The 19,320-nt window shown below is 34.2% G+C and overlaps 2 long non-coding RNA genes across 2 annotated transcripts; one reads left to right on the top strand and one right to left on the bottom strand.

The window, feature by feature from the left end:
- Nucleotides 1-9,341: 9,341 nt before the first annotated feature.
- Nucleotides 9,342-9,765, bottom strand: LOC149637821 (uncharacterized). Its single transcript, XR_016372297.1, has 2 exons — nucleotides 9,648-9,765; nucleotides 9,342-9,572 (listed from the first exon to the last, which is right to left on the bottom strand). It is a non-coding gene; the product is annotated as an uncharacterized LOC149637821 (long non-coding RNA).
- Nucleotides 9,766-14,527: 4,762 nt separating this feature from the next.
- LOC149637820 (uncharacterized) lies at nucleotides 14,528-15,754 on the top strand. Its single transcript, XR_016372296.1, has 3 exons — nucleotides 14,528-14,645; nucleotides 14,721-15,456; nucleotides 15,561-15,754. It is a non-coding gene; the product is annotated as an uncharacterized LOC149637820 (long non-coding RNA).
- The last annotated feature ends 3,566 nt before the right edge of the window (nucleotides 15,755-19,320 follow it).

Genomic DNA, 19,320 nt, shown 5'->3' with positions numbered 1-19,320 from the left:
TATAATAAAACAAGAAGTTAATCTTGGGAGCCTGGCTGACTACCCCTTAATAAAGTTCATTGTCACTCACAGTTGTGCCCTTTTCGTGGCTTAGGGCTCCGGTTGGTTTCTTCATTTTTCTAACGGCGCATCTCGCGTCTCTTCCGTTTATTTTAGAGTTCATTGTTCTAACTCACGCGGCACATTTTACTTCCCGCACTTTTTAAGTTTTTCAAGCGAGGTTACCGAGTTAAGGTATATCTCGGACCATTCGGACGCGTTCCCGAAGCGGCTCTACCGTCTCGCTCGCCTTGTTCCTAGCTCGAACTCTAATGAATATTTAAAGTTCAAAGAAATTTAAAACTTACAAACATTAATTTCAAACAATTTAGTTACCTCTCTATTTCCAATTTCATATACCTTCCAAGTCTTACATGATAGCTATATGCGCTTCGTCTGAGATCTATATTAGATTTCCAGCCAAAATATTGTGCCATCACGGCGGCCGAAACGTCCACGAAAGCATGTGCCACTTTTGTAAAAATTAGGGTTGATATAATTGTGTTTTCGTGGGCATCGTTCAAAAAACCCAAAACTGCAAATTTTTATGTGATTATCGTTGCTTTTAGAGCTTGGTTTACGCCAGAATAAAGTTCTTATTGACTTCGGCCAGTGTTTTAATTCCCCGATTTCAATTTCAAGCACTACCCATGGATTTTTACCGCATACAGTTTGCGTTACTTTATCGGTCATCTTAAATTTATATTTGAAGCACGAAAACTAAGAACCACGCACTTGTGTGAACGTTCAGTGAAAGAGTTTAACGGATATAATTTTTGACTCGAAAATGCAAAAGACCATCCCCTTTCATTTTTTACAGACTATTCAGAAGCACCCTGCTTCTCTACTGCTTAAAAAACTTGAACAAGAAACGTTCCATAACTACATGGTTTATTGAAAAAACAATGTCTACAAAACGTACAGATAAAAATACGTTCAGAAATTTTGAAAATGAAAATTAGTAATTTTGGAGGTTTTTGGAACCGGATGTTCCTGACCAACAACGCAGTTTTTTAGAAGATGACCCACTACCCCGCATTTAAAACATCGCTTGTTTTGTTTTTGGTATATTGTCACTAGTCGGTCTATAATTACTCTATTAACAATGAGGCGCATCCCAACCATTAAGTCTATTTCTCAATCCTAAAAAGCACCGAAATTTATAAGTAATTGTCTATGACACACCCACAGATACGTCCAATGTAATACCTCACCAAGGCGCAATCGTCACTAGGAGAGGTAAAAAACATATACAGAGTAGTAAACGGTTTTTTAGAGCGCTGCGATTAAATTTATTCGTCGCTTTTTAACGAGGCACTATACATACAAAGCAAATTTAAACAAGCAGGGATTATGAAACAAGGGGTGGAAGCTGGATCCTTATTAAGAAATATGAAATGTGATCGCTTTGCATTTCACATTTCGTTAAATAATTTTAAGTTTGTCGCACTGTAACTTTCGCTGTTTTTTCCTATATTATGACAAGTACAAGTTAAAACAGTCAGGTAGTATTGGCTGAGGAGTGGTAGCTTTACCTTTATTACGAAATATGAATGTTATCGCTTAAGTTTTGCATCTCAACAGTTCGGTAAATACGTTCAACGTGTATCGCACTGTAGCTTTGGTTGTTGATTTCCAATATTATGAAAAACCTATTGTCTCTACCCTAATTAAGAAGAGTCACACGAGAAACATCATATGAAATTTATCGAAAATCGACATCACTACTCAGTTTTTATTAACTAACGATATCATTACTTGTCCGATATTAGCTTTGCAATAGAGTTTCTGTGGTTTGCAATACAATGGAGTAACGTCTTATTTACTAGCTCTATATTGACTATGAAATGTGTATAGTGTTTCGACTTCATATGTAATCTTCATTACTCTTCCTATATAAACTTTGACTAGAAATGTTTTGATTGAGAGAGGTTTTTCTTAAACAATTTCTTAAATTTATTTGATATTAATTTTTATCTTCGTCAGATATTTGCTTTAGTTACACTTACATCGTTTTAAGAAACTTTATTCGTAATGTCGTTTGAACTTAAACTATTATTTTGGTTTCCCCGCTACACTGTAAAAAAGTGAGGTTCATCTTTGATTGCTTAGGCGTGCATAGCCCCGACACTGTGGTGGTACGCTTTAACATTCAAATTTGAATAAACTCTTTGCGTTCAAATTTGAATAAATTCTTTGCGTTCAAATTTGAACAGAACACTATTGTTCAAAATTAAACGCTCACGCATTCATATTTGAACGGTGCTAAGAGGTTATAGTATATCGTGTAAATTTAAGCACGAAACCGCTCATATTAAATTGGAAAATTAAACGTTTAATATTTTAACTTTATGCATTCATTATTGAGCAACATCGGCGAGTTTGATCAAGCGTTCATATTCAATTGCTTACGTTTAAAATTAAGCAGTTCACCATTTAGTAATACATGGTGGACAAGCGTTAGAGAGGGTGCAGCCATTATACCGTACAAGATGGCGGCCACTCGGGTTTTTTCGATCTCCTCTCTTTACCTGTCAAGATTTGATTGATTGTATAGGCTTAGTTTGATATGCTTATAACAATGTAGGAATAAATTTATAAAGACCGTAACATAAAATAAGTTATCTGTATGAGTAAGCTTATAACAAAAGATGGTTTTGTAGGAATAAAGACCATAATATAAAGTAAAAAAGTTATTTTATTTTCTTTAAAAGTATAGGTTCTAATATTAAAGATATTTTTTCAATTTTCATTTTAAAATGCATTTGATTTATTCTAAAATAATTCCTTCTATCTTCGTAAGGAAGAAGATAAATTTTAATATTATTTTTAAATCTTACGTAAGTCATTAAGCCTTTCTTTAATATACAACGCGTTAAGTTGTTTTCTAACGTAGAGTTCCAAAACTAATCTTTCGAGATCTTTAGTTTTGACTTTAAAGGTATGATAAGTTTCTTCCGTGTTTTCTTGAGGTTTTTCAGGCGTTTTTTCTTCACTCTTGACTTTTATATTTTTGGTGTGCGTCTCTGTTTCATCAATGGTAAAGGGTATGTTTTTAGTAGGCCTACCTCTGATAAAATTACATTTAGGGAAATGTTTTAAATGTTCTTCGTAAGGATTATCGGTCGGTTTCCATGCTAGCAAAATTCCGTTGCATTCGAAACATTGTACTAGATCATCAGTATGTAACGAATAAAACCCCGCTCTGCTTAAAGCTTTTTTATAGTTTTCATCTTGTGGCCAGGAGTAAAAAGAGTGATATCTTTGCAGCTCGGAGTTCATGATGCTGAATGAATATGATGATAGCATTATCTGAGTTATATCCCCCTAAATTTACTACCCCCCCTTTTTTTACCTTCCCCCTCAAATTCCTTAATATACGAAATAAAAGAAAACAGTATTAAAAAAAAGGTGACATATTTATTTTTTAAAAATACAAAAGAGATTACAAAGAGTATTTGTTAACAAAAAGATTAAGTTGATCTTTACGGGCGCGCTTCAACATGTTTGTAACAATGACGTCATTTTTCAACCGATCTCGTCCAAACTGTCTCATGAATGATTTGTGGCTCTTTCTTTTTGTTCTTTGTATTATATACATAATACAATATAGTCCGCATGTCGAACTTGACAAGTTTTGAAGTCTTCTTTTGTTAAAGGACCATTTTCTTGAATTTCTTTTAACAAATTCTTTAATCGAGGGGAGAAAGTTCCCTAAAGCCAAGGAGTCAAAATAATAACCCCTTCTGTTTCCATCAAAGTAAGCGCATACCCAGTGGGACCCGTCTTTATAGTGATTGTCTAAATTTATTATAATAGATGAAGGAAACTTGTCAATTTTTTCGGGTAATAAATCACTTGGGTAAACACCTAGGAAATGTGGCGTGAATCGTAGAAAGCGTGTTATCTGATCGGCATTCATTATTTGTTTAACAAACGATTGACACGTTTCTATTTTTATCTATTTGTAACAAAGCCTGGAATTCGGCTAATACGATACAACTAAGAGTAGTGGGTGTGGGTTTTTCAAATCCCAATTCTAATCTTAATTGTCCTTGCTTCGTGGGACTCCAATGATCTGAATGACTCGCGTAACCATCAGGTGTTAAGTCTAAACAGTAAATGGCGTAACCCGAGGCAAAGTCGTCCATAGAGATATTGTTTCCCTTGTCATTGTAGTGGCAGTTTGACCCCGAAAATAAAGTGTAATAGCTTCGGACAAATTGCTTTTTACTGTAGTTGGGTCTTAAGGCTCTGGATGGGTATTGTTCGGAATTGATGAATGCTGCTAGATGATTGACATTCCAATGTCCAAAGTCGAAAGGGTTACTATCCAACGTTCCATTGTAAGCAGTATGCTTTACAATAGCTACTGTAATCCTTGAGGGCTGGGTACCCAGGTAGATGTTTCCGATTGATGTGTTTAAGATATTAGGCGAGATTGTAAATATTTTAGTTTCCGTTCTAGTGTAACTATATTGGGCTGGTTTAATACTTAAGGCTTGTTCATGAGCAATTAGAATTTTAGGGGCTAATTGCAACTTTAAGACGTATAATATGGCTTCCACGATGACGGGTTTATAACCAGTGCCTGCGGCGGGAAGTTTACCCATAAGACAAAAATTAGGTTTGCTTCTGTGTAATTTTAATTTCATAGAAACACCGTTTATCAGATATCGAGGGATATTAAACATGTCTACGTAAAGGCTGGAATACATCTCAACTTCCTCTGATAATGCTGTGAGTTTCTGTCGTTTAACAAAACCCATATTTTCTGTAAGCGAATCCATGCTTCCACTTGTATCTTTGTAAAACAAAGAAGCCCCCAAATGAGATTCTTTAGCCGCCGGACCGTATGACGTCAGAGCCGAAAGCAAAGCCGTGTACGCGTAGTTACTAGCAGCGGGTGTTGTTGCGCAATCACCCAGCTCCAAATCGACACGCTCAAATTGACTGTGTTGGAAATTATTTACGGGTCCAACCTCGTCAGTGGCTGTTAAAGCGGTTCCATCTTCATTTACAATTTTAGTTCTGGTGTACAGCATGGTTAAGGCTGTATCCACGTATTCGCTGCCGCTAGACGTTACTTCAAATTCAATAGGTTGGTCCCCTTTCAAGGAAGTCAAAGGTTGATACGGAACCCATTTGGAATTTTCGATGGCCGTTTGAAGGGGAGGGGTGGCGAAAATATCGAAACCCGTGCTGCAAGCTTCGGTCATTTTTTAGGGAGAGAAAATATCGCGAACCGTTTTGAACGAAAGTTTACGTTTATCTGATTTAAATTTGTTTGTGTTGCTTTGTTTTATAGATTTCTTTCTCTTTGGTATTTTTTTCTTTTTAGCTAGTCTTTTCTTTTGTTTGGCACCCCCTCTACCGTATTGTTGTTGTACATCATCCAGCGTTTCGGTGAACCTTCTTTTAGCGGAAGTTTTCAGATCCTTTCCAGCGGCGACATCGTTTATAATCTCTGAAGATGTGCCCAGAAGCTGTTTACCAAGGAACGAGAGAGTAGAGCGCCAGTATACGGTAATTCAAGATGGCGGCCACTCAAGGGGGAGGAGTCGGGTTTTTTCGATCTCCTCTCTTTACCTGTCAATATTTGATTGATCGATTATATAGGCTTATAACAAAAGATGGTTTTGTAGGAATAAAGACCATAATATAAAGTAAAAAATAATGGCAATTTTTATTTTAATTACTAATCACAATTAATAATAAAAAAAAGTCTGCAGACAAAAAAAGCCCCAATTAATTAAATGCTTAAAAACTATACAATTATATACAACTTTACAAATTTAAATTTACTTAAGATACCCGTAAGGGGTCGTGGTGTAGTCTGGGAAAACTCTGACTTTATCGACAACGGCTTGATATGTTTTCGTTTGATCAATTGTAATTAAAGTATGATTAGGTAATCGTCGAATTTGAGGCCCAATGGGTACTTGTACAGAGTTCATTTCTGGTTGCCCCTGGTTGTTAACCCCTAAGAGTTTCTTCATAATATCAAAGTTTACATGGTTTTCTGTTGATGAATTTAAATAAAAACCTTTAACTTTAATTATGTTAGTGATTTTTTCTGTTGCAGGATCGTATATGTTCATAGAGTAATTCTTTGCTCCTGCGCTTCCAAACTCACAAATATAGGCGTCTTTCCCGTATGGCTCTAACTCATTCTTTAGCTCACCAAGTTGAGAGAGTAGAGCGCCAGTATACGGTAATTCAAGATGGCGGCCACTCAAGGGGGAGGAGTCGGGTTTTTTCGATCTCCTCTCTTTACCTGTCAATATTTGATTGATCGATTATATAGGCTTATAACAAAAGATGGTTTTGTAGGAATAAAGACCATAATATAAAGTAAAAAATAATGGCAATTTTTATTTTAATTACTAATCACAATTAATAATAAAAAAAAGTCTGCAGACAAAAAAAAGCCCCAATTAATTAAATGCTTAAAAACTATACAATTATATACAACTTTACAAATTTAAATTTACTTAAGATACCCGTAAGGGGTCGTGGTGTAGTCTGGGAAAACTCTGACTTTATCGACAACGGCTTGATATGTTTTTGTATGTTTGTGAGCTATCTCGTTTTCTGCAATGTCAGTTGATTTGACTAGAATAGTATCATCGTTTAATGGCCCAGACCGTTTTGAACAGAATTAGGGACTCATTTGCTCAATCTCATATTCAACCACCTACTCCACAACCAAATCTCAACAATCAACTGTAAGTGAAAACACCGAATAACTTTATCATACCTTCAAAGTCAAAACTAAAGATCTCGAAAAATTAGTTTTAGAACTCTACGCGAGAAAACGACTTAACGCGTTGTATATCAAAGAACAACTTAATGTCTTGCGTAAGATTTAAAAATAATATCTCACGCGGTAATCTAAAACACGATCTCCGACATTGGTGGACATTCTTTGCGACAGGTCTTTACGGCTTGAAAGGTGATGACCTAATCATCTTTATCGAGAGATTTTCTTGGAAGCCTGGGGTTGATATTTAGCCTGAGGGTATATTGACTGATGCTTATTTTATTGTCCTTTCTTCAATTGGCTACATACCAGGTGGTTTAGGACCTTAAAAGGGGGCGTGGCTAAACCATTTGTATTGTTATCAATGGAATCTGTATTTGGAGTGATTTATGACTCACACAAACGTGTTAAGACATTCCATCGGCTTTTTTATTTATACGTAACCATGTTCAGACGTTCTATGGTAGATCGTGAAAGATAGGCTTATGCTATTTTAGGCTTATTCTATGGTAGATCCTGGTAGGCCTATATGCTGTATTAGTTCTTGAAAGAGAGGCTTTTGCTAGGTATATTCTTTGGTAAATGCTGACAAAATATAGTCTTATGCTAGGTTATTCTATGGTAGATCCTAAAGAAAGATAGGCTTCTGCTAAGTTATTCTATGTTAGATCAGGAGTGATTGGTCTATGCTAGGTTATTCTATGCTAGATCCTGAAACACAGGCTTATGCTAGGTTATTCTAGTTGTATACGTTGAAGAATCAGAGTTTGATTACTAACGGTTTTTCATACGATTACTACTAAAATACACATGAATATTGATTAAAATACTGGCATTTATATAAAACTACCTAAAAGACACGATTTTTACCCTGCACAAGTGTCTTATTAGAAATTAATACTGAATTCCATACGAATATTACTAAACTACAAGGGATTTATATAAAATACATGCAAAAGTTATAGCTGAATTCTGGCTAAAATACACATGAATATTTATTAAAATACTGGCATTTCCTTAATACTACCTAAAAAACACCAATTTTACCATACACTAGTGGCTTATTATAAACTAATGCTGAATTTCATACAAATGATACTAAATTACAAGGGATTTATATACATTACATGCAAAAGTTATAGCTGACTACTACTAAAATACACATGAATATTTATTAAAATATTGGCATTTCCTTAATACTACCTAAAAAACACCAATTTTTACCATACACTAGTGGCTTATTATAAACTAATGCTGAATTTCATACAAATGATACTAAATTACAAGGGATTTATATACATTACATGCAAAAAATATAGCTGACTACTACTAAAATACACATGAATATTGATTATAATACTGGCATTTATATAATCCTCCCAAAAAAAACAATTTTACCCTGCACTAACGAATACGGAATTTCATACGAATATTACTAAACTACAAGGGATTTATATAAAATACATGCAAAAGTTATAGCTGAATACAGGCTAAAAAACACATGAATATGGATTAAAATACAAACATTGTTATAATGCAAAGTGAAACATACCCTTTTTTATGAAGCAAAAGTTGATTTATATTAACTATGATGCTTCCACAATTCTATTTCATCTCGAAAGTCACTGCTGTACCTGATTTAAATCTCTGGTGAATCATCTTTCCAATTGTAACACGGGCACAAGTCCTTAATTCGGTATTTAAACTCACCGCACAGAGTACTAAAGTTTCGCTCGTCAAGAAGATGTCTTCGCTTTTTTTGGGTCGACATACGGATAAGGTTTTTAGACTGAACTAAAACACAACGTCTGAAGTGCGCACAATCACGTGATGTGCAGAAATAATTTAATTGGCCGCAGACAGGCACGTCTTTTAAAGTCCCATCACAATGAGGGCAGTGTAGATGACTCGTACGTGGCATGGGGACATACCCTAGTTTTTTGAGGTTTCCATGAACATTTTCGGCCATACCGAAAGAGACGTGGTCAGATGAATGAAATATACCGGAATATTGCTTATTATGCTAAAAAACTTACCGATCTGAACATTTCAGAGTAAAGTATACACGAATATGGCTAGACCGTTTCATATGTTTTCTATTTAGCACACATTTTAAGGGACATTTTTACAAAAAAAAGAATTACATATTACGTAAGGTGCATCGGAGGAAACACGGGTTTGTCACCTGTGAAGCGTTGTTTGCGAGGCCCAAATTGATTACATTTAATACAATTAAAATCGAGGGACGTTTCGTCAATGCAGTCTTCGCAGACCGAGATGCTAACGCATAAGATGGCTTGATGCTCGAGTATCTACCCGTTATACGAAGGTATTTACTACCCCCCCCCGCAAACCAATTTTTTGAGATGTTTACCCCCAATAAACCCCCCCCCATCTGTGACGTATGCATTAGCTTTGAAAATATTCTTATTTTAATTAAAGAGGACCATTATAAAAAATGTACATTATACAAACTAACAATTACGAAAACCGTTCTCCTTTATGATCTATTATTTTGTATGCCAATAAGAAATCCATATTTAAATGCAATAAACTTAACTTTAATTTTTTAAATTTTACACTATTAGCATAAAATTTATACTGTCCTAGTTCTGGTATACGAAATCAGCGTATTAAAGGCACTTTTCCAATGCTCACGGACGATGACGGGCTAACGTGTTTCTTTGATGATCATAGAGACAGGTGACACGTGTCTCACCTTCTATATCCATGGCCTTTGGACAATCCACGTCATTCAAATTTATGACTTCTTTATTTAAAATATTAAAAAGAAAGAAACATTTTTGATTACCCTTGCAATATATACGGTCTGCGAACTGGGTACCTAACATGAGACAGCGACGAAGATTATGATAAGGCGTTTCTCCTCATCCAAATGAGATTCCGTGTAAATTTCTGGTGATGTAGCTATTGAGTCGTTGTGTAGACGAAGGAACCGTAGATTGACTATAAGGCGGTAAAAATGTCCATAACACTATTTCTGGAAGTTTAGTAACAGTAGCACAACTTAGTTCTTTAACTATCAGATCGCCTGCGAGGTTCCATTTTTCGTCCTTCCCGTGTAGATACTCAAAGTCAACTAGTACAGATTTCATGTTATCTAGAAGGTAGTTTCCTAAATGATGATTCTCCAAATGGTTGGAGTGCGGTTTATATACTTTTCAAAGTCCTTTCACTAAGTATATTAGCTATAGAATATAAATCACATGACGGAGGGGGCTGGCATGCTGAAACACGTATGACAATAGCTCTTAAGAGGTCCAATCGTTGTCCAAAAATTGACAGTAGGTATAACAATAGAACTGTGTTTTCGACAGAAGATTAAAAATGCAGAGACAACAATCTCTTTTTAATGTCAGGCGGTCAAACATTCTCCACAAAAGGTATATTGACAGATGTCTTAAAAGGGGATGTAAAGGTAAATAATGAGCCCTTGGCTAAAATTATTAGACAGATAATTATAGTTTTGTTGAACCCATGAACCCTTAAAGCATTAACGTCTGAAGTACTGTACCAAGAATGCGTACGAGATCTTAGATAAATCTTCAAACGTTTCTTTGTGATATTGTGTATACTAGTTTTTAGGTAACGTTTCAAAAACTTTAACGTAAGAATACGCCTACAGTCAAACCATTCAGCAGTGAGAAAAAATAGGCATTTCAACGTTTCTTATTGTATTGTGCATACTAGATTTAGCTAAGGTTTCAAAAACTGACATAAAAATACGCCTACAATCAAACCATACAATTCAACAAAAGGATTAATTATAACAAAGGAATTGATGCGTCATTCCATTAGTGGGTTTTACGACAGTAAACTTTGGTCTCCGAAGATGCATTGTTAAGAAAAAATTTCTTCAATCAATCAAATATTGACAGGTCTATTGAAATGCTAGGAGTAATAGACAAATAGGTCAAGATTACTATTGTATAATTTATTTACTGGTAAACTATTATGGAGTCAAGTACAAAAAAGTCGTCAAGAATACGTCAGATCTTGGAGATTAACCCTCCAAAAACTACTTATTGTATTATTTATTTTATTGATTTTAGGGGTACTGGAATTCCTTAATCTCTGGTTTCTGAACGTTGACATAAAAATACGCTTACAGTCTAACAATGGGACAGTCAAGGTCAATAGAGTAATTCGCAAAGCACCAAGGGCAAAGGCATCTTCATTTATAGTATTTATAATAAAAGAATTTAGCTTGAATAAGAAAAATATATCGTTGAATTGTTCAATCAAATATTGACAGGCCTATTTTTTTAAAAAAATGGGTGAGTAATCCATAGGAATATAATCAACAGGGAAGGGGGAAAAGTATTGGATAAATAAGATGATCGTATAGTTGTTCAATTTATCTATTCATAGATCACTAGGTAGAGTAGGATGGAAGCACCTTACGTATAACCAAAGGAGAAAATGTAATAGATAATAGCTAGGCATCCTAAAATACAATGGAACTGAAGGGTGGAGAAGCCGAGAAGATATATTCAGCAGGGGGAAGGTGTGGAGGATGTTCGACAAATAAGATCTAACCATAGATTAATAGGTTGAATTGTAGAATGACGATCCCTTAAGTATAACACAAGGGGAAAATGTATTAGACAAATCACAAAATGTTACTGTTTCGTGTATTCTGTTATATAACCATTTATAAAATCAATATCAGTTATAAAAGTATACAAAAACATTTTTTGATAATTTTTTTAGACTTTAATTTTTTATAATTTTTTTCTTAACTTTAATTTAAACTTTTTTCCTTAACTTTATTTTAAACTTTTTTCATTTCTTTTCTTAACTTTATTTTAAACTTTTTTCATTTCTTTTCTTAACTTTATTTTAAACTAATTTTTTAACAAAATACTTTTCAAACACATCTGCACAGATTTTTTCAGGTTTTTAGTACTTTTTTCCTTTTTTAAACATTGTAATAACTATCAAAGACTTTCGTTGTTGAATATAACGATAATCTTTATTAAAGTGTATTTGATATGCAAATTTATTATAATATCGCCAATCTAAAAGAACATATTCTTAAAGATAGTGTAAAATTATCAAATTTGCAGGAGGAAAAAATGGTGAAGATTTTTTCAGGTTTTTAGTACTTTTTTCCTTTTTTAAACATTGTAATAACTATCAAAGACTTTCGTTGTTGAATATAACGATAATCTTTATTAAAGTGTATTAGATATGCAAATTTATTATAATATCGCCAATCTAAAAGAACATATTCTTAAAGATAGTGTAAAATTATCAAATTTGCAGGAGGAAAAAATGGTGAAGATTTTTTCAGGTTTTTAGTACTTTTTTCCTTTTTTAAACATTGTAATAACTATCAAAGACTTTCGTTGTTGAATATAACGATAATCTTTATTAAAGTGTATTAGATATGCAAATTTATTATAATATCGCCAATCTAAAAGAACATATTCTTAAAGATAGTGTAAAATTATCAAATTTGCAGGAGGAAAAAATGGTGAAGAAGGGCAAGTGTATTATCCCTCCCTCTGCAGAGGGAGGGATAACCGCCTTCAACCTGAAGTCGGACTTGCCCTTCTTCACCATTTTTTCCTCCTGCAAATTTGATAATTTTACACTATCTTTAAGAATATGTTCTTTTAGATTGGCGATATTATAATAAATTTGCATATCTAATACACTTTAATAAAGATTATCGTTATATTCAACAACGAAAGTCTTTGATAGTTATTACAATGTTTAAAAAAGGAAAAAAGTACTAAAAACCTGAAAAAATCTGTGCAGATGTGTTTGAAAAGTATTTTGTTAAAAAATTAGTTTAAAATAAAGTTAAGAAAAGAAATGAAAAAAGTTTAAAATAAAGTTAAGAAAAGAAATGAAAAAAGTTTAAAATAAAGTTAAGGAAAAAAGTTTAAATTAAAGTTAAGAAAAAAATTATAAAAAATTAAAGTCTAAAAAAATTATCAAAAAATGTTTTTGTATACTTTTATAACTGATATTGATTTTATAAATGGTTATATAACAGAATACACGAAACAGTAACATTTTGTGATTTGTCTAATACATTTTCTCCTTGTGTTATACTTAAGGGATCGTCATTCTACAATTCAACCTATTAATCTATGGTTAGATCTTATTTGTCGAACATCCTCCACACCTTCCCCCTGCTGAATATATCTTCTCGGCTTCTCCACCCTTCAGTTCCATTGTATTTTAGGATGCCTAGCTATTATCTATTACATTTTCTCCTTTGGTTATACGTAAGGTGCTTCCATCCTACTCTACCTAGTGATCTATGAATAGATAAATTGAACAACTATACGATCATCTTATTTATCCAATACTTTTCCCCCTTCCCTGTTGATTATATTCCTATGGATTACTCACCCATTTTTTTTAAAAAATAGGCCTGTCAATATTTGATTGAACAATTCAACGATATATTTTTCTTATTCAAGCTAAATTCTTTTATTATAAATACTATAAATGAAGATGCCTTTGCCCTTGGTGCTTTGCGAATTACTCTATTGACCTTGACTGTCCCATTGTTAGACTGTAAGCGTATTTTTATGTCAACGTTCAGAAACCAGAGATTAAGGAATTCCAGTACCCCTAAAATCAATAAAATAAATAATACAATAAGTAGTTTTTGGAGGGTTAATCTCCAAGATCTGACGTATTCTTGACGACTTTTTTGTACTTGACTCCATAATAGTTTACCAGTAAATAAATTATACAATAGTAATCTTGACCTATTTGTCTATTACTCCTAGCATTTCAATAGACCTGTCAATATTTGATTGATTGAAGAAATTTTTTCTTAACAATGCATCTTCGGAGACCAAAGTTTACTGTCGTAAAACCCACTAATGGAATGACGCATCAATTCCTTTGTTATAATTAATCCTTTTGTTGAATTGTATGGTTTGATTGTAGGCGTATTTTTATGTCAGTTTTTGAAACCTTAGCTAAATCTAGTATGCACAATACAATAAGAAACGTTGAAATGCCTATTTTTTCTCACTGCTGAATGGTTTGACTGTAGGCGTATTCTTACGTTAAAGTTTTTGAAACGTTACCTAAAAACTAGTATACACAATATCACAAAGAAACGTTTGAAGATTTATCTAAGATCTCGTACGCATTCTTGGTACAGTACTTCAGACGTTAATGCTTTAAGGGTTCATGGGTTCAACAAAACTATAATTATCTGTCTAATAATTTTAGCCAAGGGCTCATTATTTACCTTTACATCCCCTTTTAAGACATCTGTCAATATACCTTTTGTGGAGAATGTTTGACCGCCTGACATTAAAAAGAGATTGTTGTCTCTGCATTTTTAATCTTCTGTCGAAAACACAGTTCTATTGTTATACCTACTGTCAATTTTTGGACAACGATTGGACCTCTTAAGAGCTATTGTCATACGTGTTTCAGCATGCCAGCCCCCTCCGTCATGTGATTTATATTCTATAGCTAATATACTTAGTGAAAGGACTTTGAAAAGTATATAAACCGCACTCCAACCATTTGGAGAATCATCATTTAGGAAACTACCTTCTAGATAACATGAAATCTGTACTAGTTGACTTTGAGTATCTACACGGGAAGGACGAAAAATGGAACCTCGCAGGCGATCTGATAGTTAAAGAACTAAGTTGTGCTACTGTTACTAAACTTCCAGAAATAGTGTTATGGACATTTTTACCGCCTTATAGTCAATCTACGGTTCCTTCGTCTACACAACGACTCAATAGCTACATCACCAGAAATTTACACGGAATCTCATTTGGATGAGGAGAAACGCCTTATCATAATCTTCGTCGCTGTCTCATGTTAGGTACCCAGTTCGCAGACCGTATATATTGCAAGGGTAATCAAAAATGTTTCTTTCTTTTTAATATTTTAAATAAAGAAGTCATAAATTTGAATGACGTGGATTGTCCAAAGGCCATGGATATAGAAGGTGAGACACGTGTCACCTGTCTCTATGATCATCAAAGAAACACGTTAGCCCGTCATCGTCCGTGAGCATTGGAAAAGTGCCTTTAATACGCTGATTTCGTATACCAGAACTAGGACAGTATAAATTTTATGCTAATAGTGTAAAATTTAAAAAATTAAAGTTAAGTTTATTGCATTTAAATATGGATTTCTTATTGGCATACAAAATAATAGATCATAAAGGAGAACGGTTTTCGTAATTGTTAGTTTGTATAATGTACATTTTTTATAATGGTCCTCTTTAATTAAAATAAGAATATTTTCAAAGCTAATGCATACGTCACAGATGGGGGGGGGGTTTATTGGGGGTAAACATCTCAAAAAATTGGTTTGCGGGGGGGGGGTAGTAAATACCTTCGTATAACGGGTAGATACTCGAGCATCAAGCCATCTTATGCGTTAGCATCTCGGTCTGCGAAGACTGCATTGACGAAACGTCCCTCGATTTTAATTGTATTAAATGTAATCAATTTGGGCCTCGCAAACAACGCTTCACAGGTGACAAACCCGTGTTTCCTCCGATGCACCTTACGTAATATGTAATTCTTTTTTTTGTAAAAATGTCCCTTAAAATGTGTGCTAAATAGAAAACATATGAAACGGTCTAGCCATATTCGTGTATACTTTACTCTGAAATGTTCAGATCGGTAAGTTTTTTAGCATAATAAGCAATATTCCGGTATATTTCATTCATCTGACCACGTCTCTTTCGGTATGGCCGAAAATGTTCATGGAAACCTCAAAAAACTAGGGTATGTCCCCATGCCACGTACGAGTCATCTACACTGCCCTCATTGTGATGGGACTTTAAAAGACGTGCCTGTCTGCGGCCAATTAAATTATTTCTGCACATCACGTGATTGTGCGCACTTCAGACGTTGTGTTTTAGTTCAGTCTAAAAACCTTATCCGTATGTCGACCCAAAAAAAGCGAAGACATCTTCTTGACGAGCGAAACTTTAGTACTCTGTGCGGTGAGTTTAAATACCGAATTAAGGACTTGTGCCCGTGTTACAATTGGAAAGATGATTCACCAGAGATTTAAATCAGGTACAGCAGTGACTTTCGAGATGAAATAGAATTGTGGAAGCATCATAGTTAATATAAATCAACTTTTGCTTCATAAAAAAGGGTATGTTTCACTTTGCATTATAACAATGTTTGTATTTTAATCCATATTCATGTGTTTTTTAGCCTGTATTCAGCTATAACTTTTGCATGTATTTTATATAAATCCCTTGTAGTTTAGTAATATTCGTATGAAATTCCGTATTCGTTAGTGCAGGGTAAAATTGTTTTTTTTGGGAGGATTATATAAATGCCAGTATTATAATCAATATTCATGTGTATTTTAGTAGTAGTCAGCTATATTTTTTGCATGTAATGTATATAAATCCCTTGTAATTTGGTATCATTTGTATGAAATTCAGCATTAGTTTATAATAAGCCACTAGTGTATGGTAAAAATTGGTGTTTTTTAGGTAGTATTAAGGAAATGCCAATATTTTAATAAATATTCATGTGTATTTTAGTAGTAGTCAGCTATAACTTTTGCATGTAATGTATATAAATCCCTTGTAATTTAGTATCATTTGTATGAAATTCAGCATTAGTTTATAATAAGCCACTAGTGTATGGTAAAATTGGTGTTTTTTAGGTAGTATTAAGGAAATGCCAGTATTTTAATAAATATTCATGTGTATTTTAGCCAGAATTCAGCTATAACTTTTGCATGTATTTTATATAAATCCCTTGTAGTTTAGTAATATTCGTATGGAATTCAGTATTAATTTCTAATAAGACACTTCTGCAGGGTAAAAATCGTGTCTTTTAGGTAGTTTTATATAAATGCCCGTATTTTAATCAATATTCATGTGTATTTTAGTAGTAATCGTATGAAAAACCGTTAGTAATCAAACTCTGATTCTTCAACGTATACAACTAGAATAACCTAGCATAAGCCTGTGTTTCAGGATCTAGCATAGAATAACCTAGCATAGACCAATCACTCCTGATCTAACATAGAATAACTTAGCAGAAGCCTATCTTTCTTTAGGATCTACCATAGAATAACCTAGCATAAGACTATATTTTGTCAGCATTTACCAAAGAATATACCTAGCAAAAGCCTCTCTTTCAAGAACTAATACAGCATATAGGCCTACCAGGATCTACCATAGAATAAGCCTAAAATAGCATAAGCCTATCTTTCACGATCTACCATAGAACGTCTGAACATGGTTACGTATAAATAAAAAAGCCGATGGAATGTCTTAACACGTTTGTGTGAGTCATAAATCACTCCAAATACAGATTCCATTGATAACAATACAAATGGTTTAGCCACGCCCCCTTTTAAGGTCCTAAACCACCTGGTATGTAGCCAATTGAAGAAAGGACAATAAAATAAGCATCAGTCAATATACCCTCAGGCTAAATATCAACCCCAGGCTTCCAAGAAAATCTCTCGATAAAGATGATTAGGTCATCACCTTTCAAGCCGTAAAGACCTGTCGCAAAGAATGTCCACCAATGTCGGAGATCGTGTTTTAGATTACCGCGTGAGATATTATTTTTAAATCTTACGCAAGGCATTAAGTTGTTCTTTGATATACAACGCGTTAAGTCGTTTTCTCGCGTAGAGTTCTAAAACTAATTTTTCGAGATCTTTAGTTTTGACTTTGAAGGTATGATAAAGTTATTCGGTGTTTTCACTTACAGTTGATTGTTGAGATTTGGTTGTGGAGTAGGTGGTTGAATATGAGATTGAGCAAATGAGTCCCTAATTCTGTTCAAAACGGTCTGGGCCATTAAACGATGATACTATTCTAGTCAAATCAACTGACATTGCAGAAAACGAGATAGCTCACAAACATACAAAAACATATCAAGCCGTTGTCGATAAAGTCAGAGTTTTCCCAGACTACACCACGACCCCTTACGGGTATCTTAAGTAAATTTAAATTTGTAAAGTTGTATATAATTGTATAGTTTTTAAGCATTTAATTAATTGGGGCTTTTTTTGTCTGCAGACTTTTTTTTATTATTAATTGTGATTAGTAATTAAAATAAAAATTGCCATTATTTTTTACTTTATATTATGGTCTTTATTCCTACAAAACCATCTTTTGTTATAAGCCTATATAATCGATCAATCAAATATTGACAGGTAAAGAGAGGAGATCGAAAAAACCCGACTCCTCCCCCTTGAGTGGCCGCCATCTTGAATTACCGTATACTGGCGCTCTACTCTCTAGCGTTTGATGAAGCATTGAAATTTGACGTTGAATTTTGAATAGCCTGGAGAAATTTGATTTCAAATTTCATCGCTGAATGCCTTATGGTAAGGCATACTATATTAAATATACGCACTGATTATTAAGAAATCTAATGTGTTTAAAGCTTGTACATCTTCTGATGGCGGGTGAATTTGAAACACATAAACTATAATCGTTGTGTTAAATAATAATTCAGTTGTATGAAGAAAGTCTGCACTTAAGGAAAGCGATCATTATCAAGTTCTTTCCGATTATAACGTTGTAGCAATAAGTTATATTATCAAACTATTTGAAGGCCTATGTAAATATAAGGGAAAGGTGAAATCAACACCATTTCCAGTGTTGGTTTACAACCCAAAGGGTGTTAAATCACACACTCTAAGAAAATGCATAACACTTTAAAGAGTGTCGCATAACGCCTTTCAGAATGTCGCATAACGCCTTTCAGAGTGTCGCGTAACCACTTTAAGAGTGTCGCGTAACACCTTTCAGAGTGTCGCGTAACCACTTTAAGAGTGTCGCGTAACACCATTCAGAGTGTCGCGTAACACCATTCAGAGTGTCGCATAACACCTTTCTCAGCGTCGCATAACACCTTTCTCAGCGTCGCAAAACACCTTTCTCAGCGTCGCAAAACACCTTTTAGAGTGCCGCATAACGCCTTTTAGAGAGTTTTAATACTAATACTAATGCAATCCAATTAGAACGCCAAAACGACCCTATCTGAACGCTTCATTAGCCCAAGGCGGTTATTCAAAATTGAATTTGAATGGGATAAAGATTCATTTTTGAATGGTAATGTATAAGTTGTTCAAAAATGAATGCTTGAGTTAAGTTTTGATCGACATGACGGTAGTTTGATCAAACATAAATGCTCATGGTTGGTTTTGAACGCCTAAAACACCCCTTGTTCAAAATTGAATGTCTCTGGTTAAATGTGAACGCGTCAATAGAGGCTTGTTCAAAATTGAACGGTTACTATCAGTTTTGAATGCCAAAAGCACGCTTATTTTTTACAGTGTGTTTGTTCTCACGGCCCACTTGAAAGCGGAGCTGGTATTTGAAGTGGGGTAAGAGGCGGACTTTAGTCGTAAGTGCTGACTAGGCCATAAAGCGAAGAATCTACCTCGAACCGACTCAAACGCGGAAGAAGCTTCATTACAACTAAATCTGAAATTTTCAGTGTGATCGGTAGGCCGTCGGATATGTCGACATCTAGACCCATATTGTTATC

Source organism: Phalangium opilio, unplaced genomic scaffold (assembly GCF_054372755.1).
Source record: "Phalangium opilio isolate 3A_F unplaced genomic scaffold, DU_Popi_V2 ptg000094l_1, whole genome shotgun sequence".
In the NCBI taxonomy this organism is placed as follows: Eukaryota; Metazoa; Arthropoda; class Arachnida; order Opiliones; family Phalangiidae; genus Phalangium; species Phalangium opilio.
This window is presented reverse-complemented; position numbering and strand designations above follow the sequence as displayed.